This window comes from Mauremys reevesii, linkage group 1, assembly GCF_016161935.1.
Source record: "Mauremys reevesii isolate NIE-2019 linkage group 1, ASM1616193v1, whole genome shotgun sequence".
In the NCBI taxonomy this organism is placed as follows: domain Eukaryota; kingdom Metazoa; phylum Chordata; order Testudines; family Geoemydidae; genus Mauremys; species Mauremys reevesii.
In genome coordinates, this window is record NC_052623.1 from 236,668,733 (window position 1) to 236,690,351 (window position 21,619).

At 41.5% G+C, this 21,619-nt stretch overlaps 1 protein-coding gene across 4 annotated transcripts in view; it reads left to right on the plus strand.

The window, feature by feature from the left end:
* The first annotated feature begins 6,703 nt into the window (after positions 1-6,703).
* Positions 6,704-21,619, plus strand: part of SHISAL1 (shisa like 1) — a 280,247-nt gene continuing 265,331 nt past the window's right edge. For all 4 annotated transcript variants that reach the window (XM_039519539.1, XM_039519534.1, XM_039519540.1 and 1 more), the window contains exon 1: positions 6,704-7,011. The gene's annotated coding sequence lies outside the window, so the exon portion shown is untranslated. The remainder of the gene's footprint in view (positions 7,012-21,619) is intronic.

The following is a 21,619-nucleotide window of genomic DNA, read 5'->3' on the forward strand; positions in this document are numbered from 1 at the left end:
CTGTCAAAATTTGCCCAAATATGGTCAAGTCTTAAGCCTTTGAAGACTCGCAGTTAGCACATGCTCAATAGAGACTATTTTGATTTTAGCAGCTTAATCTCTGAAGATTCCATCCTCACTCAGTGTGCTCAAGCCTCTCACTGCTCCTAGTGCAGCTCAGACTCTGTGTGTAATTTAGAATAGTCTGGGAAAGAAGAAAAAAATGGCCATTTAAAAATAGAAATAGTTTCACCACATTTAAATTGAGATAAGTCAGAATGAAACTCCCAGGTTTTGAATACCCCACACATAGAGCTTGAGTATTTAGAATTCAGATATGAATGCTGCTTACACCCTTTTCTATATTTAAGAAGCAGTTTTATCCTATCCTTTCCTTATTCCTCTTCACCATACACCAGTGGGTCTGAAAGCTGATGAGATACATTACTGAACTTGCATAATACCATCCATCTCTAAAATACCAAGCCAAACTTTCAGCTGCACTGAACTCACTGCAGACAAGGGGGAGGCAAACATTCTAAGTCATCTTTCCACATACCTTTGATCCTGGGGTTGCTCTAAATTACATTGGTAGCAATGATCCCATATGGATTGCTCCACTGGCTGAGGATTGGCCAGAGTGCTATGTGCTACCACCCTGCTTCCAACATGTCTGCGGCATAAATGCAGAGAAGCAGGTTACAATGGATTATTCTATGGCAGGAGACTTTCCACGTGCCCCTTTAGGTCAGCCATCTGACTGCTTCGTGCAGTCTGAGCTTGCAAAGCCACCAGAACAGGGACTGAGAATGTGGCCCAATGACATTGGTTAACAAGAATACTCAGTCTGAGTTCATTTAGACAAGGGGTAGGCAACCTATGGCATGCGTGCCAAAGGCGGCACACGAGCTGATTTTCAGTGGCACTCACACTGCCCAGATCCTGGCCACCAGTCCGGGTGTTTTCCTCATTTTAATTTAATTTTAAATGAAGCTTCTTAAACATTTTAAAAACCTTATTACTTTACATACAACAATAGTTTAGTTCTATATTATAGACTTATAGAAAGAGACCTTCTAAAAATGTTAAAATGTATTACTGGCACGTGAGACCTTAAATCAGAGTGAATAAATGAAGACCACCACTTCTGAAGGTTGCAGATCGCTGCTTTAGACAATTGGCAGTTCAGAGAAATCAGTGTTGCCCACGGTTAGCAGCTATTCTGATTTTGTTTCTCCTCTTTTCATTCATCCAGTGTCTTATTAAACATTGTAAGCAGCCTGGTGAGACTTAGCTACATCTAGGAAAGTAGTTTTGGTTGTTGTAGTGGATTTTACAGCTGACATAACAGATATTATTCTTACACAAGCAGAACCCTTTTAGTCAATAAAATGTCAGTTGTAGGAATCTGGTCAGCTTCTAACATAGCATAAATAAACATGAAGTGGGGAAATCTTAAGAACAATTTTTTTCCTGTCTTCCACTTACTTTCTCCCCAATTATATTCTGTGTCCTTTATTGCAGCAGCAGTATACACTTGAACAGTAGATCAAGCATTTTAAAGTTGTTTTCAACTGTATTCAGCTTTTTTCAATAAAAGCAAACATAGTGCAAATGTTTAGCAGATGATCATTTGGATCAGCTGCCTTGTGATTTTTATCCTGTATCCATCCCCATATGGTAACTTTGTCATTGTTAGTATGTTATAATACAGAGTAAACCTTTGGTTTTATATAGTGTCTTGCTTACATGTGGTATTCTGGAGTACTTTACATAGAAGTGAGTTGGTTATTGGCTGTGTAGTGTCTGATCAACTGTCTCTAACACACAGCTTTGGGTGATAGAAAATGAGATCCTGATACTGTAAAGATTTACATGCATGCTTAACTTTATATACTGCAAGTAGTCCTATGAAGTCCATGAGACTATGTACTGTGTGTAAATTTAAGCACGTGTTAGTCTTTGTCTCATTAGAGATTGAGGGCTAGATCCACAAAGAGATTAGGCACAGAAATGCTGCTTTCAGCACCTAAATCCAAAATTTTGATCTTCAAAACCTTTGCTCAGTTGCTACCTAACCATGGAGGTGCTTAAAGTCCCCAAGTTCTCCCAGTGGGCATGCACAAAACTGTCTAAAACCTGATGCTGCCAAGCTGCTCTGTCTCTACCTCCTATCCCAGAGGTGGGCAAACTATGGCCTGCCGGCCACATCTGGCCAACAGGTGGGGCAGTCAGGAAGGGGGGGGGCAGTCAGGGATGGCGGGGGGCAGTCAGGGGTGGAAGGTCCGGGAGTGCTCAGTGGACAGGGAGCAGGGGTGTGTGGATGGGGCAGGGGTCATGGTGGGGCTGTCAGGGAACAGGAGGGGTTAGATGGGGCAGGAGTCCCAGGGGGCCCATCAGGGGGCAAGAAGCGGGGGAGGGGGGGCAGATGGGGGCAGGGGCTGGGCCACACCTGTCTGTTTGTGGAGGCACAGCCTCCCCTAACTGGCCCTCCATACAATTTTGGAAACCCAATGTGGCCCTCAGGCCAAAAAGTTTGCCTGCCACTGTCCTACCCCGACCAGGAATCTCAAACTAGTCTGGGCCTGATCTAGTAGGTATTCTCAGAGGCTGCCTAAGAGCATTGCCTATTTGATTGGGCCCTACAAACAACATTGGTAACACGCTTCTTATACCCAAGGATTTGGGACTGTCTTATCTTTTCTGCATTTAGTGTCTTCCACAATCCAAAAAGTTTTCTTTTATTGTTACTCATTTCTTTACAGAGCTCATACTGGTTGTCATGGACAAAATCCTATTAATTTTAATTTATGAAGCACCTGCTTTTTTGGAAGCACAAACTAATCCAAAATACAAAGAACACATTATTTGACTCTTAGCTAGACAGAAACTGATCTGAATGGTTAGGTCTATTTGTTCTAATTAGTAGGATACATCATGCCACCTTATTTCTAAATACTGTTTGACATGGTGTGTAGATTCTCATTTTGATCTTTGAATCCTTTTCCAATGAGACCCAAAATTGGGCAAAACATGAATAGTCAGTGTGAACAATTCACAGAAAATCCATAGGTTAAAAATTGGTCATCCCAACAGCTGTATAAACAAATGTTTACCGATTACCGATACATTTGCCTAAGTCAAAATAAAGTTTATGAAAAGAAAAAGGACTAAATCACAATGAATTTTACCTGCAACAAATATGCAAGCAGCTTTCCCCCAAAGTACCCTTTCAGAATAATGTTTTCCATTAAGTTATTTTATTAATTTGTCAGTACTTTTCCTGAAACAGTGAGTGCTGATCCCACCACAGAAGGCATCCTTCTACTGTAAAAGTAAAGGGTGAAATCCTGGCTCTATTAAAGTAATTGGGAGTTTTGTCACTGACATCAGGGAGCCAGGATTTCACCTCAGATCTTATTTCCTGAGCAATTTCATGTTTGCATGATCACCATCCATTTAACATAAAATTTAGATCTTTGAGTTATCTGTTCCAGTGGATAGGCTTGACTGTCACAGGTAATTGGCTGATTTGGACAATAGTCAGGCTGTGACTTTTTGTATCTTTCAGAAGCTGGGAAACAGTCACTTGAGTGTATGGAACCACCAATCTCATGTGGTGACTAGTTCAATCCCAAATGGTCTATGCACTCATGTGGTATGGAACCTTTTGGAATTTGGACTAGTACAACTTTTGTGGCTCATTTGGAATAATTAACAGTGTTTTCACTAACATCCACATTTTCCAGACTTCTCTTTTTGGTTTTATCCCACAGAATATAAGGCACAGAACCAGGTTTGAAATAACTTTGAAACAGCATTTTCTTTTACTTTCAAGGTAACCTGCATATAGTGCCCAATTTATTATCAAACATGTATATTTGAATAGTAGATCTTCAAGGTCATTTTTCATACACACAGATTTTACTTTCTGCCAATTTAAATACAGGAAAAAGACAATTTCTGCCTCACTGGCATTTCAAAACCCATGATCTACCTATAACAGCAAATCTGCTCTTTCAAAGATCTGCTCTGCAAAGATCACAGGTTGCCTGTGAAAGTTTTAGTTTTTCACCTGGATCTTGAAATGGTAAATCTTTCCTTTTTACATTTTATTTCTGCTTTAAATCTTTTATTTTGCATTTATTCGGCCAGTTAGGATACTGATGCACTTCTGCCCAGTTTCCAAGCCAGTAACTGCTTCTTTGTTTCAAGAGTTCAGTCATAAGTTTTGAATGGTCTTTTTCTTTGCAGCCTTTATAGTATAAATAGGCAATTCACCACTCACTTTCAGATCCCTTTTTTCAGCAAAGTTTCTCATTCTCACTTGTGATTATTATTCATTTTAACTGAATATTTTAGAGGTACTTTCATTTTTATCCTTGTTTGATGTCCATTTATTTCTTCTGCTCTTTTTTCCTTCATATCCAGCTAAGCTGCCCAGTTTCCTGCCATTTTTGTCATTTTGCTTTTTTATAATAGCATACATCAGGTATGTGGTATTCTTTACCACAGTGAGAACATGCTAGCTGCTTTTAGCTTTTCTGTATGAACAGAGGCCTTGCATTTATTTTAAATGAAATCCCTGTAGTCTTCTGGCTAACAGCTACATTCATAGCATCACCAATTTTAGGTCTGCCTCTATTAGTAGTTTCTCTTGTGTCTTATATGAATTTATCTCCCATTCTGTTTATACTTTTATACCATGCCCAGCTGAGTACCTTCCAGAAGCACATTAGATGACAATGATTATCATCTGTCATATGGGAGTCTCTTTCTTTGCAACTACATCATGCAAAGACACTTCTACAAATTGTTTAGAATAATAGAATATCAGGGTTGGTAGGGACCTCAGGAGGTCATCTAGTCCAACCCCCTGCTCAAAGCAGGGCCAATCCCCAACTGGCCCCCTTAAGGAATGAACTCACAACCCTGGGTTTAGCAGGCCAAAGTGCAAACCACTGAGCTATCCATTTAGGTGGCAATACTTTGTCACATTTCTTATCTCTCTTTAAAAATTGTATCATGGATTAACTTCCTTTTTGGTTTCCTGTGAGGAAATGTAAACCTGTTGTCTGTTAGAATTAGCTCAACAACAAGTGCATTTTATACAATGCAAAACTTTAGTTAATTTATATGCATATTAATCTGCGACATGGAGGTGATAATCACATAATGTGTTGCAAAATAATAATATGAATGTAATTTATCCTGCACTTTTGGCCACTCCTCTTACACTTTCTATTGACTTTAGTTCCAACATTTTAGACTGCTGAACTGCTTTAAAACAGCTGCCATGTTTGTCTGTTTAAAAGAAAACCGATAAAAAAAAAGTATTCCTTCTCTCCATATGCATGTATCCTGTGACTGTTAATTATGATGAAAGGTCACTTTATATTTGCCTGGGATCCTTAAATGCAAACATGAAGATCAATTGTTAAGAACAAATATTGTCCTAGAGTCCAGTACCTACATCATAATACACACCCACCCACTCAATGGTGATACTCACAGTAGTAACATTAGACAAGTGTTTGCAGGATTGTGGCTGAAGATAAGAAATACTTCTTGCTGCATTGTATTTGATTTACCCATCTTTAAAGCGCATTTTTATGTGTTGCCTTTATATAAAAATGAGTGCAAATAGCTATAGCTGAGAGAGGTGCCATTTCTGCTTTGTTCTTATATATCAACATGGGATCGCCAATGTCCCATACAGGGGCGGCTCTAGACACCAGCGCGCCAAGCAGGCGCTTGGGGCGGCCGTTTCCCGGGGGGGCGGCATTTGGCTCCGGTTGAGCTCCCGCCGGCATGCCTGCGGCAGGTCCACCGGAGCCTGGGACGAGCGGACCTGCCGCAGGCATGACTGCGGCGGGTCCCGTCTTCCCGCGGCTCCGGTTGAGCTCCCGCAGGCATGACTGCGGCGGGTCCCGTCTTCCCGCGGCTCCGGTTGAGCTCCCGCAGGCATGACTGCGGCAGGTCCGCTCGTCCCGGGCTCCGGTGGACCTGCCGCAGGCATGCTGGCGGGAGCTCAACCGGAGCCGCGGGAAGAGGGGACCCGCCGCGGGACCGGGGAAGGGCGGCGCAGCGCTCCGCGCTGCTTGGGGCAGCCTACTTTCTAGAGCCGCCCCTGGTCCCATAGCATTTGCAAATAAGTTACATACATTTTTGCTATACGTGGTTACAGTTTTGTGTCCCAGAAACTATTTATCCACCAACTGATCTGATTTTTTTTCCAGCTCCTGCCTAGATACATCTTGTTCCAGTGCATGACTTCATAATCCTTGTTATCTAGTTACACCATGCTAGAGGGTTATTGTGCAAAGTGACTCCACAGGACAGCAATTAACCCTTCCCCCAGGCAACAAACAAACAAAAAAGGAACTCTGCCAACCTAGAGTTTCACTTCAGATAGTTCCCTTCCATCTTCTAAAGAAAAAGTGTAACCATACCAAGCAGCTAGCAATTACTCTAGTGAGCTTGCTGAAAAGTATTAAGAACTTTGGTCTCCAAAGTAGGCTTTAGTTCTTGTCCTTCAAATAACTATTTCTATCACAGATGCTGTGCCAGAGCCCTTCCTATCCTGTCTCCAGACAGTGTTAGACAAATGAATCTTGTAGCTTCAGCTTCCTGATTATCCACCTGTGTACCTTTCAATTAGTGCCAGCTGCATTTACCTCTGCCCTCACCAAGTGCCTGTTTGCTTTGTAAATTTAGTCTCTGAGTTACTCTGAAAGGAAGGAAGTTACTGCTTTTTTCTCTCAGACAAACAAGCTCTGGTTTTAGAGAGAAAATGCCAAAGTACATAACTTAATGTTCTCTTTTCACTTGGATATGTTGAGTGGCTTTCTTGAAGAAAAAACTTCCTAATCAGCCTGAAGCCTCTATTGTTTCCTAAGGTTGTCTAATATGCTAAAGAGTACAAGTGGAAAAGAAAACAAAAGGGGGAAGATGTTTGATCTCTGTTCTGAGTTCAAGAGCACAAAGCTAGAATGCTGAAGCAATTAGAAGGAGAAAGAAAAGGAATGACAGGTAAGTTCCACTTCTCTTAGCCTACATCATGTTTACAAACACATCCACCCCACCCCCCAAAAGATTCTGAGAGCAGAAATAAAGGAGAACTTCTATCAGGGTTCTAAAGGTGGAGAAAGAATGGGGTTCCTACTTCCAGGCAACTCATCAGTCTGAGACCATTAACTGGCAGTAATGTTGATTCATCTGTAATTACTGCTAGCAGTAAACAGGTGGAGTCTGGTTTTAAAACAGTAATAATGAAACATTAGTCAAAATATTTGATCCAACTGAACCTTTAATGAAATAGTAAAATGTTATACCTAATTCAGTAACAGATGCATAGGATCTATTTCCACATGGGAATATTAGCTAGGTATCATATTTACAAATAGCTTGGAAAATGTGCTATAGGGAACAATATTGCAAAGCAGGAGGATGGATTTTAGATAACTTGGTAGAGCACTTACATTTATAATGTCTATGATTCTATAACCCAGCTCTGTAAAATTGCATTTCTCTTTTTGGAAGTTTTGTTCTCTTTGATTTATTACCTCTGGGTCAATATTGTATTTGATCGATGTATGTGACACCCCATCCCCAACAAGAGATCCTGAGCAGGGATAGAACCAGGACCATTCAGCACCAAAAGCACAACTTAGGTAGGCCTATGTTTGTGGATGCAAGGTCAAGCCCCAGCAAAGTGAATTGGAGCTTTGCTATCGACTTCAGTGTGCACAGGATGAGGCCCTGGCTGCTGAATGAAAAATGTTCAGTCCAAGATTGGGCCTGTTGCACCAATTGTAAAACGGTGGCCCCAAAAGGGATTTCAATTCTTTATAAACCTTGTACACAGCCTCGCTATCAGTGGAAGCTTTATCCTGTCTCCATGAAAATACAGGAACAAATCACTTGCCTCAGTGGGTTCATCTACACTGCGATTAAAAAAAATCTGTGTCACGAAGTTTCAGAGCCTCAGCTGTGGGGCTAAAAATTGCATTTAAGACATTTGGGCTTGAGATGGAGCCAGGGCTCTTAGACCCTTTTCCCCACCCCCGGGGTCTCAGAATCTGGGCTACAGCCCAAGGCCAAAGTCTACACTTCAATTTTATAGCTCCCTGCATACCGAGCCCTACAAGCCCCAGTCAGGTGAGCCAGGCCAGCTGCAGCAGTGTAGATGTACCCAGTGAGTCAGTAGAAACCACAACACTTTCCCAGCAAGATCAAAGCCTGCTAACTGTGTGGGGTATTTCACATTGTCATCATGCTGCAGTATTGGGAAGGGTAATCAAGACATTACCAATCTCAGCTGTATGGAGAGAAGAAAGTATGGTGGTATTTGAGAAATAGTTTGTAATCCTGTAAGTAAAAACTGTACTGAAATGCATAGACATGGTGGGGGGAGGTTGCAGAGTGATAATGGTTGCCAGGGTGATGTCAGCTTTTGCATTTCCTGACTTTTGAGTGCTTCATGGGCATTTTTAGGGTAGTTCTTTTGTTTTTTATAATAGATAAAGAGAGAGAATTAAATCATACTTTCTCCCAGTGCAAGGCTAATTTTAATGTAGCTGGTGATGTTCTAAAATGTACATACCTGCTGTATAGAGAATTAACCCAGTGGAACAGTTCAGTGTGCTTGGAAGAATTTTCATTCATAACAGTAAGTAAACTTGGGACTCTATTTATTCAGAATGGCTCACAGCCTTTCAAGCCAAGACAGCCAGCAAACATTTCAGGCAGTCACAGACCCTGGCGCTCTATATGTCAGCAAGAATAATGAGAATTCAGTACAGGGAAATGTGTGGTGTATTTATTTGACTGATTTATTCAGTGATCTATAGTGTATCCACTGCTAAGACATCTGGGAATATAACAGATTAAAAATATATCTGTTTGTAAATCAGAAAGATGAGGAGGAAATTAAAAAAAAATACACAGGGAAAGAATGACAGTGTCTATATTCAGCAAAACCTTATCCAATAAGTAGGGTGACCAGATATCCTGATTTTATAGGGACAGTCTCAATTTTGGGGTCTTTTTCTTATATAGGCTCCTATTACCCCTCACCCCCATCCCGATTTTTCACACTTGCTGTCTGGTCAACCTACCAATAAGATAAGCCTTGCTCTGTGCTCTGAAGGCTAACACAGTCATACTCTGACAGAAAACATCACCCTCCAGTCATTAGTGTGTATCTAAGGACTGTGAGAAAAAGTGCCTATATGTGCAGTCCTTAGTTACTAGTTAGGCATTTTATTTGTGCCTATATGTTTGAATATATGAGAGAGAGAGAGAGAGAGATGGTCTAAAGAAGTGCAATTCCAAACCACCAAGAACTTTATGAATTGAAACCAGCACCAGACAGATTGAAGGATGGTGTAATCATAATGTGTTTCTGCCAACCTCCTCTAAGCTAGCGGGCTGTTTCATTTTGCACTAAGGGCCTGAACCAAGTCTCATTCGAGTCATTGTAAAGTCAGATTGACTTCAGTGAGCTTTGTCTCAGGCCCCAGATGAAACTTCCAAGTGTTGTCCCAAGAAGAGTTCTGTGCATTAGCACAACTGGGGCTGACAAAAGTATCATTAGCTTCAGTGATGTGGCTAGGTCAATGACAGGGCACAATATCTTAACCACAGATGAAAACAAGTAACATGAACCATTGCTATTATCTGGGAGTGCCAGACAGTTGGTCAGGAAAAATCAATATACTTCTAGATCATGAGAGGGAAAGCCGAGCCTAAAGCATTGATCTCTTTTGGAAAGTGTGGATATGCTTTAGTTCCACTGGTTGCTTCACCCCTCCAGTCAGCATCTTATTTGGACTTAAGCTTAGCCAGAGTGTTTTCCCACCTATGTTTGTTTCAGCTAAGCCAGAGTAAAATGTGTACTGGTTTAAAGAGGAAAAAAAGTAGGTCAGATAATAGTAACTAGACGATGACTTATGAGGAAAGAACTTGCAAGCTTAATTTGTATAGTCAAAAAAGAGGAGTTTTGTGATTTTTATTTTATTGATCTTATTGGTTATGAAATACAGTCAAATAACAATAAAAAGCAATAGTGTAAAGTAAGGAGAAATGTTTGTTTACAGTAGACATTAGTGGTCAGACAAGAAGTAATTTGCAGCTTAAATAGTACTTTTGATACAAGATACAAGCTTTCTCATTAAAAGTACAACCAGAGAGGAGAGAAAGTCACTGAGCAAAATGAAGGTACAATCATTACATGTGTTTGAGGAAAGATTAGATAAGTACAAAAAATGAAAGGAACACATAATACCAATAATAAATGCCTAGTTAGAAGACTCTTCCATAGAACAAAAAATGACTCTACTGAGCATTATTTCAGATGAGTGATCATGCTGAAAGTGCTCTATATTTCATCTTCGTGCACCAAACTTTGCATTAGCAGGAATTAGTTGAAATTCCCCTAATGCCCTAATGGCAAAAAGAAGAGACTGAAGGAAGTGACTTATTGCAAAGTCAATGTAAATTTGGAATATATAACCAGTAGCCTTGAAATGCTTAAAATTTGGATTTTCCTATACAGATTTTTTGCCCTAAATAAATTGTATACATTAATAGCTTGTGTAAATCTACTGTTTAACATTTAAATATAAATATCTGCTGCTAATCTGAACTCTTAATGCAAATGTAATACTTTAATGTAATACTTAGTGCTTGCATAAAATAGGGCACCCAAACAAGGCAACACCCTGAATCACCTTTTAAAAAAGAATAAACTTCTAATTATCTGTTTCCCAACCAAAAGTGTGAGCAGATTTTTCTTTACACATGGAGATGTGGACAATTTAAAAGTCTGTTAAAATTTCAGATGACGGTTGAGAGGGATGTTTCTTTTATCTGAGCTAGTTTGCCCCTCTGCCAAAATTTAGGGATAAACTAGACTGTAAGCCCATTGGGGCAGGGACTGTCATTTTATTTTGTGTTTGTCCAGTGTCTAGCACAATGGAAGTCCATGACTAGGGGTCCTAGGTGCTGTGTATAATAATAATAATAATTCTTAACTTGGTGCAGCTAGCTGTAAAAATGGATAGTGTCATTTTTAGTCAAATCGCCATTTTGATTAAAAAAAAAACTTTGAAAAATCAAATTTCAAAAAACATTGACCATCTCTACTCCTAGACAGGGCTGGCTCCAGGCACCAGCGAAGGAAGCAGGTGCCTAGAGTGGCCAATAGAAAGAGGCAGCGCTCCGTCCGTTATTGGGGTGGCACGTCCGGGTCTGCGGCGGCAATTCTGCAGCAGGTCCCTCAGTCCCTCTCTTCCTCTTTGGCGGCTCTTCGGCAACTCAATCACTTTGCTTCAGTCTTTGGTGGCAATTCGGCGGCAGCTCCATATTTTTTTTTCGCTGCTTGGGGTGGCAAAAAAGCTGGAGCCGGCCCTGCTCCTAGATCTTCTGGAAATTTCCTTGGGCACACATGAGTGTATACACTGTCTGTATAGGAACTTGCATGGGGGTGCTTTTAAGTGGTTTAAATGATCAGAAAAAATATATTACACACTGTTTCTTTTCAGTTTATAACACTAAAAAGTGTCCAGGCATAAGCTCTGAATGCCCTACCAGTAATTGTAATTGGTAGTTGTTTTTGTAGTTTTAAATTGGCTTAACCCTTCTATCCAAGTAATACATCTCAAACTTCTGGCCAATTTTTCAATGTCCCTTACCTCTCGTCAAAGGTCAGGCAAAACAAATCGGTCCTGCAGCAGCATATCTGGAAAGTTAATAACCCTAGGCCTTTTCAGACCAGTGAGATTTGTATGTATACATTTTTCTGTGCAACCTGTTAAATGGCTCAGGTCAAGTGCAACTTGTGTAAATGGTGTAATGCATCTTAAAGTTAATATCCGCTTAACAAATATACCATTAAATAATTCAGAACTGTGGTACCTGTATACCTGGCTAAAACACTCAGCAGCGTACATCTGAATACAGAGAATAAAGAAAATTGACCTAAAGTCAGGGAACTGGCTAGATACTTTAGAGACTAGAAAAAAAGAACATCCCTTCCCAACTAATCTTGACTGTTTGACAGATGAAACTGACAATAGCAGCGCACACAACACACTTAATCCAGCTTTTCCAAAATCCTTTGATAAAGTTCTGCTTTATATGGCAAGTTGTAACCACAGCCATCATTGGCAGTGATGCAGGCAAGGACACAACTGTGAATGAAATGTATCTGTCTAAAACCTAAAAAATAGAATATTTGTGAGCAGAGCTGGCCCCCACTGGATAGAAGTATAGAGTGTATGTAACCCACACACCTCCTGGATGTGGTGTTCTCTCCCACATAATGGCACTGAGAGAGAAGAATGAATCTGCTCTTCAGACTTAGCTAACGTGCAGTTGGCTTTTAGCTCATGCCATAGAGGCTCATGCACTAAGCTCCAGAAGTCCCCAGTTTGATCCTGACGACCGGGGTCTGTCGGTGTTGCATGTAGTCCTGTAGGCAAGTTATTAGACCTTTATTGGTTCTTAGCTATAGAAATATTATAGCTGGAGAAATCCCAGACAAGTGTAGTTAATGTTGGTAAGGGGCAATTAGTTGTTTAAAGCTCTGTTAGGATTAGGGGGCTCTCAACAGCCATAACCCCCAAACAACCGTACCCTATCACAAAAGCCACATTTATCTCACATACAGATTATTTCGCAGTTGGTTTTTTGTTTTTCCAAATTATTTACCTCACAAATGCAGAACCTTGGAACATAGGTGATGTCAAATTTAGAACACCATAAGAAAATTTTGTCACAGGTAAATGTAGGCTTCCTTTTTTACTATTGTCCCTTATCCTGGGTCTCTGTCACACATTTTTAATGGCCAGAGTCTCTCATTTAGGCTTTGCCAGGTTGATAGTTCTGACACTGAGCATTCAGGATGGTCATCTGTATTTGTGGCAAACCACACATTTTAAATAAACCAGGATTCAATTTAAGTATCTTGAAACGGTGTTGGAATAATAGGCTGTTTTGGAGAACAGGAAAACACTAATAGTATGGGGAAACATTTTTATGCTAGAATATTCGTATGTATTGTGACAGACCCAGGCCAGTGGGGTACAGGAGTCTGGTAAAGGGCAAATATACTGGCCACCGGATGAGTAGTTTTCTGTTTCCTGAGTGACCAAAGCAGGGGCTGCACTAGAGTAATCAGGAACCTTCTAGAACCAATTAAGGCGGACAGGCTGATTAGAACACCTGCAGCCAATCAAGACAGGCTAATCAGGGCACCTGGATTTAAAAAGGAGCTCACTCCAGTCAGGGAGGGGGGGAGCCAGAGGAGAGGAAGTGTGTGTGAGGAGCTGGGAGCAAGAGGTGCAAGGAGCTGAGAGTGAGAGGGTGTGCTGCTGGAGGACTAAGGAGTACAAGCGTTATCAGACACCAGGAGGAAGGTCCTGTGGTGAGGATAAAGAAGGTGTTTGGAGAAGGCCATGGGGAAGTAGCCCAGGGAGTTGTAGCTGTCATGCAGCTGTTACAGGAGGCACTATAGACAGCTGCAATCCACAGGGCCCTGGGCTGGAACCTGGAGTAGAGGCTGGGCCTGGGTTCCCCCGAAACCTCCCAACTCCTGATCAGACACAGGAGAAGTTGACCCAGACTGTGGGGAAGATCACTGAGGTGAGCAAATCTGCCAAATAAGCGCAGGACCCACCAAGGTAGAGGAGGAACTTTGTCACAGTATACTATAGTGGGAACTTCCAGATATTGTAACATAAAAGGTTAATGAATACACTGCAGTGGCCTAAGAACAAAGGCACTGCAGCTATGTAGCTTTCACAGGTTGTTAATTGGGTGGCTGGTGAACATAAATTAGGAGCCTGCACAGAGGGTGTGTATTGGGCATTACAGTACAGGAAGGAACTGAACTCTACAGCCAAAATGAAGAAGCACTCAGCTTCATTTAACTGCTCTTCAGTCTTTGTTGCAAAGAACAGCTTCTAGCTCAGTCAAGCGTAGCACAGCTCCTATTGGCTTGACTAGCGGGTAGTTTTCTTCTGGGACACTTGACAGGGCTGACGCCTTCAGGCCATCAGGCTCCCAGTTCAGGTCTTGCCTTTAATAATGTGCAGGAACTATACAAGTGAGGTCTGCAGTGGGGTGGCAGGCCCTGCTTCTAATTGGCTATCTTTTTCTAGTGTCTGGCCTCCAGCTGTCAGACATAATGGACATTCAACAAGCTTTGTGAAATCACTGCTAGATTGTGCATTGCTCTAATCATACACAGTGAATGTTTCCATGGCCTTCTGGGTTAAATGTTTGCCAGCTAATCTGATTTACATTGAAAATGATTGCTTTCCAAGGATCATATTCTATGTAACTCTGTATGACAGAGTTTTAACATGAGCTGCTGTACTGCCGCTTAATGGTGTCATAAAAATGAATGTGTCAAGTGATGCGCTGTGTCCCTGTTGCAATAGCATTATATAAAATCCTAACATGTCAAACTGAAGGAAAAGCCTGGGAACATTTCAAAATGTTTAGAATCTTTTTTCTTTTCTTGCATGTATTGAGCTCTCTCCTGTTTGCCACCTGTCGACACGCACTTGAATTGGAAATGCTGCCATACTAATGCTGTTCTTGGATTTTAAGCAGTCATTGGTGTCCCCTTCCCATTGAATCTTAATGTCATCATATCATCCAAATTAGCCATATTAACAGCCTGTATTTTGTGATAGAAGTTGCTAATATGTACTCTCCAGATAACTATAGTGTGTCTGACACTTCCCTTAAAGCAGTAAGGTCTTGTTAGATATTCAGCATGTACGTCGAGTATAGCAAAATATGAAGGATATGATTGTCTGATAATTAACCAAAAATGTCCCTATATAACATGTATCCAAACTATACTGAAAATATGAACAGGGTGGTAGGTGGGAAGGAGTATAATTTTGTGGTTAAGGCACAGAATGGGAATGGGGAGACCTGGAGTTTTGTTCTTGCCTGTCACAAACTTGCGGTATCACCTTGTGCAGGTCACTTATGTGTCTGTGACTCCTTTATCCCCATCTTAGAGATATGGAAATAATAATTACCATGTTTATCTCACAAGAGGGTTGTGAGGCTTAATTCATTAGTGTTTGAAAGGCATTTTCATATCTCAGAAGGAACTGTATGAATGCAAAATATTAGCTTCTGTCCCCTTTTATAAATATCTTTGTTACTGAAAATTGGGCACACACAACTTGCCCTCTTATATTTGTATATTGATGGATTTGCACAGCTGAAATGAGGTGCACACAGAAGTGCAACAAACTTTAGTGTGTGCCTCTTTGGAAATTTGGGCCTGTGAAAGGAACAGAGGAAAATTCTTTGGACCAAATTCTGTTCTCATTTATTCTAGTAAGAGCTAGTCCAGATTTAGTCAATGCTAAGGGAGCTGCCCCATATTTACACTGGTGTAACTAGAAGGCGAATTAAGCCAATTAAGTGGATCTTCCTTCATCCAATGTTTCCAAATTCTGGGAACATACATCTGGGAGGAGGGAGATGAAGAAAGCTGCATCTACCCTACTACCACTGAAAATGTGCTTCTGTAGCTGCAAGTAAGGCATGAGCCACCTTTGTTGCTTCCACAGAGGCCTCTAATGCAGCCAGCCATGGGAACAGGTTATACGTATAGCTGTAAGGCTGCAGCTTCTCTCCCTATTCCTGCAACATTCAGTTCAGCTGTGAAAGCGCATGCATCCTAATTCAAGAAAGTGAGCGATGGACACGCTCAGAACTTCATGTAGCCTTTTGGTAAAGTGGGGGATGTGGAGGACGGGGACAATCAGCAAGGTGCTGCCAGCGCAAAAGGAACCAGAAATAATCTTAAAAGAAAGAGACCAATAAATGGAAAAAAAAATTAGATGGACTGAAAAGGACAGGGGGAGAGAGAAAAATAATGATGGAAATAACTAATGCCAGAGTATGAGGCATGGGGGCACAGGGCAATGGGAGAGAGTGCCATGCATTGGCAATTCCATCCCATGAGGAGTCTTAACAAAATGATCAGCCAATGGCCTCGTGGGACAGCATTCAAAGGACACACCTGCTTTAAGAAAATGACCTTGGGTATTCATCAAATTGGGAAAGGCAGGGTCCGACTCCTAGTATAGACAAGCATCAGATAACTGGGGAAAAAGTGAATGAATGGTGGAAGAAAGGACAGGAAATGCTACGTGTTAGTACAGAATTCCATATTGTGTGACATTGCAGACTGGCTATCATGGACAGTGGTGAAATTAACACTTTCCTATGGCAGTGGGACTCTGTACCACATGTGCTGAATGCTTAGATATCAATTGTCTTAAGAAATCTCTTTTAGATAGAAGAGTAGGAGAGCTAGCACCAAAAGCGACCAGCAGAGTAGTGTCAAAATAAAACCTTTATGACCAGGCACTACATATAGAAATCCAGTAACAAGCTCCTTATCATCCTGTGTAGCTTCAGCTTACGACTACTCTGTCCTAGGCTGCTTTGTTTCTGCCAATTTTGCCAACCTCAAAGCTTGAGTTTTCATCACGGCATGTGAAATTTAGTCCAAAAGTAGTCACAGAGGCTGGCAACACTGTGGAAACATCTGGGTCCCAGGCCCCATGTGCAGTCCCTAATATCACAGAGAAGGAGTTGAAGCCAGGGGCTGCTGCTGCTCAACTTCTCACCATCACTCTGCTTACTCTCCACAAAGATGTCTCTCTGGATCTTGCCAAAGTTGGCTGCTGCCATCCCCTCATGGGGCAACTAGGGGTCCAAGATGCCATCAGCCAGGCACAGGGAGGTCACAGGGCATTGTCAATAGTTCTGTGGAGAGGGTAGAAAAGGTGCCGACTGGCTACAACAGGCACTAGGAGTTGCTGCGTCTGTGCGCTCTTCAAAGACGATGCACTGGCAGCTGCTGCTTCTTACTCACACATAGTTTATACTCTCCCCCGCCTTCCCATTGGCTGCCTCCCTACCCAGTTGGATACGTCCTGTGGCCAATAGGAAGCCATGCTTTACCACAACCAGTGGGGCTCTGTCACCAATGCTGCATGGCTTCTGCTAGCTGGGAGAAGTGGATTTGGTCCATCTGCGCATGTGCCTTGGTGGCAGCTCATTCAAGAGGGCACCAGATGGCAGCAAAGAGACAGGGACAATCTGAATCGTGAAAATTTCACCATAAGATACTTTTTGTAGCCCCAGAAGTCATCTGTCACCAATTCAAGATTTATTTATTTATTTTTATTTTTGGTCATTGAGGCCTTTCAACACTAGCCCAATTGGTGAAAAATCAGTGAGATTGGCAATGCTGGCTTCTGCCCCCAGTCTGTCTCAGAAAACCAAAAACTAGAGGAAGTGTGGCATCTCTACGTTTCCTGGAGGACTTACTCTATAGCACACAAAGTGGCATGGTGGTTCACAGCTGCAATGCTATCATCCTGCAACTCTATACGCTACTACATGTGGCGTGTTGATAGTAATTAGTTGTGGGATTAATATCATGTGCTAAACCTGTAAACCATCCAATTATTTGCTCAAATAGCAAGACCAACTGAGCCTGGGTTTCATATAGGCTGGACAAAAGCTGTCTGGCTAAAGGTTTCTTTGAGTACGTTGATCCTGCTCTAGGTTACATTAACCTAGTCAGCTCCTGATTTACAGAGTTCTTTGAAATGTAAGTGATTAAATATATAGGAATAACATATTAAAACAGATAATACTCCATTGACAAAAAACTATTCTTGGAGGAAAGGCATATTGTTTCTATTTTCAGAGAAGGAGGTGTTTTGTCTTATAGTTCTACTAAAGAAAGCATCTCAGTCGTATATGCCATCGAGGCAATTTTTCACATTTGTACGTTTCCTTTATGTGTTCAGAGGAGGCTGCTTGGAATGAACTGCATTTAAAAATGCATATTTCCTGTGAATTTACACTCAATCTACCACCACTGCAGAGGAAATACCCTATTCTTTGACCAGGTGGAAACCCTTCTGCCTTTTTGTTCAACACAGCCAAATTCAGGCCTGGAGTAAATGGGAGAAACTCCATTAACATTGGTGGAGTTGCACCCCCTTACACTAGGTCTGGATTTGGACCACAAAGGTCTAGACTCCCACTGGTCATGTTGTTAATTATTCCTCTTCTAGTATCTCCAGTAGACTCCCAACTGAAATTAGAGGCCCCCTTGTGTCAGACACCATATAAACAGATAGTAAGAGACATCCCTGCTCTGAAAAGCTTGTACTTCAAATAGTCAAGACTGATAGGACAGAGCAGATACTATCCCTGTGGAGAAAGGGGATGGAATCCCTTTTTTATGGAAGGGAAACTGGGACACAGAAAAATGAAATGCCTTCCAGAAGGGGTCACAGGAAGTCAGTAAATGATCTAGAAAATGAACCCAGATTTCCTGAGATCCAACCCAGTGCCTTAATCATAAAACCATTCTTCGAATGTCAGGAGAACAGACCTTTAAGAATTCAGATATTTGATGTAACATTTAATAATAGCAGATTGCCATGTTAACTTCAGCACTAAATGTATATTCTCACCAGGGGAGTGTGGTTTGTCACTTCCAGTTGACATTGTTTCCAGTGAAAATTATACCATGCATTACTCCTGGCTGACACACAATGATGTGCAAAATCTCAGGAATAAATATGGGTCAATGCTTTAATAATTTAGAGAGAGGAAATTGGAAGAAGGGGTAATATCTTAGCTAAATATTTGAGAACCATCATAAAGGGTTTGAATAGTGGGTCTGAAATTTGGGGTGTCTAGAAATGAAAATACTTTCTGATCTGGTGCATGCATCCTTAGAAACAAAACATGAAAGATAAATTGAGGGGAAATCCTGAGGTAGGTGCTTTTGTTTCACTCCCGTGTTGAAAATGAATAGCACACAGCTACTTTCCAGTTTGAACAGAGCCTGCAGGATCTACTGTCAGGAGTAATGACTATGGAAAAGCTGTAAATCCATTTTTCTCTGAAACTACTTCCAAGACCTTTTTCTTTAAAAAGGACAATATATAATGTTCAGCTGCTCATGCCATCCATAAAAAGTGAGACTCCTTCCCACCCACCTGTCATAAAACTGAACTCTCTCTGACCTCTGAGAAAAAGAATTACTCTAGCATATAATGTTCATTGGGAACCCACAGAGACGGTATCTAATCAAGCTGTAAACATCCCTTTGTAATAAATTGCTGCATTGGAGGTTAAATTTTTTTGCAGAAAGATAGTTGATATTCTTTCTTCAGTAATAACTAGGAATAATTCCTTTTTAGTTGGAAGATGACAGGTTGCACTTGACAGCACATTAGTCAGCATGAGTCTTCCCTTTCTTTAATAGGACAGATCCATCTTTTACAATCATCCATCTAATGCAACCCAGCATAATCAAACTGCCTCCTTAGACTCTTGCTTCCTTTTCTGGGTATGGGCCAAGACATGGAGCAGTGGTTTTAAAAAAACAAGCCAGGAATAACAATGTAGGCTTCTGTTATGGATAGGCAGAGACTGAAATGCACAATACATCTAGGAAGTTGGCCTGGCTTGCACCTGAAGTGCAAGCTAGGCCATGTTTGCTGTATGGGGGAAAAAAAAAACCTTGGTTGGAGTAAGTTGTCGTCAGTGTAAACATATCCATTGCTTGTTTTTTTTTAAGACCAGAAATCTAATCTGACCTCCTGTGTAACACAAGCCATATAATTTGACCTGTTAATTCATTAATCAAGCCATCAAGAACTTATGGCTGAACTACAGAATATCTTTTAGAAAGACATCCAGTGTCAATGTAAAGATTTCAGGTGATGGAAAATTTACTACATTCTCTAGTAAGTTGTCCCAGTGACTTGTTATCAAAAGGCTCTAATCAGCCACCATTATGCTGGGCACTCCCCAAATCAGATGGAGAAGCAATCCCTCCATTGGAAAGTTTAAAGTCCGAAAGGGGGAGGAGAATAGAGCATTAACATACATGAACATGGTCATGATTGACACAATTTTGATAGTTGTTTTGCTGGTGCTTTTTAATTGTAGAGAGGGTAGCAGTAGGGTGAGGAGTTATGGCAGAAGTAGTGGATTTTGGAAAAGGAAGAAAGGACAAGAGAGACAGTCAGTTTGTCACCTATCTAGCCATGGTCACTGGCAGCAATTTGTAGGCTTCATGGCAAAGGTGAGCCATGAGTATTAACTTATCAGATTTGAGTGTTCTTCCCAAAGGGTAAAGAAGCTTACAAGAAGTGGAAGATTGGACAAATGACCAGGGAGAAGTATACAAAATATTGCTCAGGCATGAAGGAGTGAAATCAGGAAGGCCAAATCACACTTGGAGTTGCAGCTAGCAAGAGATGTTAAGAGTAACAAGAAGGGTTTCTTCAGGTATGTTAGCAACAAGAAGAAAGTCAAGGAAAGTGTGGGCCCCACACTGAATGAGGGAGGCAATCTAGTCACAGAGGATGTGGAAAAAGCTAATGTACTCAATGATTTTTTTTTGCCTCTGTCTTCACAAACAAGGTCAGCTCCCAGACTGCTGCACTGGGCAGCACAGTATAGGGAGGAGGTGACCAGCCCTCTGTGAAGAAAGAAGTGGTTTAGGACAATTTGGAAAAACTGGACGAGCACAAGTCCATGGGGCTGGATGTGCTGCATCCAAGCGTTGGCGGATGTGATTGCAGAGCCATTGGCCATTATCTTTGAAAACTCATGGTGATCAGGGGAGGTACCGGATGACTGGAAAAAGGCTAATGTAGTTCCCATCTTTAAAAAAGGGAAGGAGGAGGATCTGGGGAACAATAAGCCAGTCAGCCTCACCTCAGTCCTTGGAAAAATCATGGAGCAGGTCCTCAAGGAATCAATTCTGAAGCACTTAGAGGAGAGGAAAGTGATCAGAAACAGTCAGCATGGATTCACCAAGGGGAAGTCATGCCTGACTAACCTAATTTCCTTCTATGAGGAGATAACTGGGTCTGTGGATGAGGGGAAAGTAGTGGATATATTATTCCTTGACTTTAGCAAAGCTTTTTATATGGTCTCCCACAGTATTCTTGCCAGCAAGTTAAAGACACATGGGCTGTATGAATGGACTATAAGGTGGATAGAAAGCTGGCTAGATTGTCGGGCTCAATGGGTAGTGATCAACGGCTCCATGTCTATTTGGCAGCTGATATCAAGTGGCGTGCCCCAAAGGTCAGTCCTGGGGCCGGTTTTGTTCAATATCTTCATTAACGATCTGGAGGATGGCGTGGACTGCACTCTCAGCAAGTTTGCAGATGACACTAAACTGGGAGGAGTGGTAGATACACTGGAGGATAGGGATAGGATACAGAGGGACCTAGACAGATTAGAGGATTGGGCCAAAAGAAACATGATGAGGTTCAACAAGGACAAGTGCAGAGTCCTGCACTTAGGACAGAAGAATCCCATGCACTGTGTCAAAGAAAAACTTAGTTCTCGCTTTTTGTTTGGGTGCAGCAAAATTAAATACTTTATTATTTCTCCAGTAATTACCATGGAGGGAGAGAGAGTGCCATAGGACACAGGGTTCTGGACAGATCTCTCAACTGGTAAACAATCACAGCAAGCCTTTATACCTTTTACAGACAATTTCTAACAATAATACAGACAGTAAAAAGCAACAACTACATTT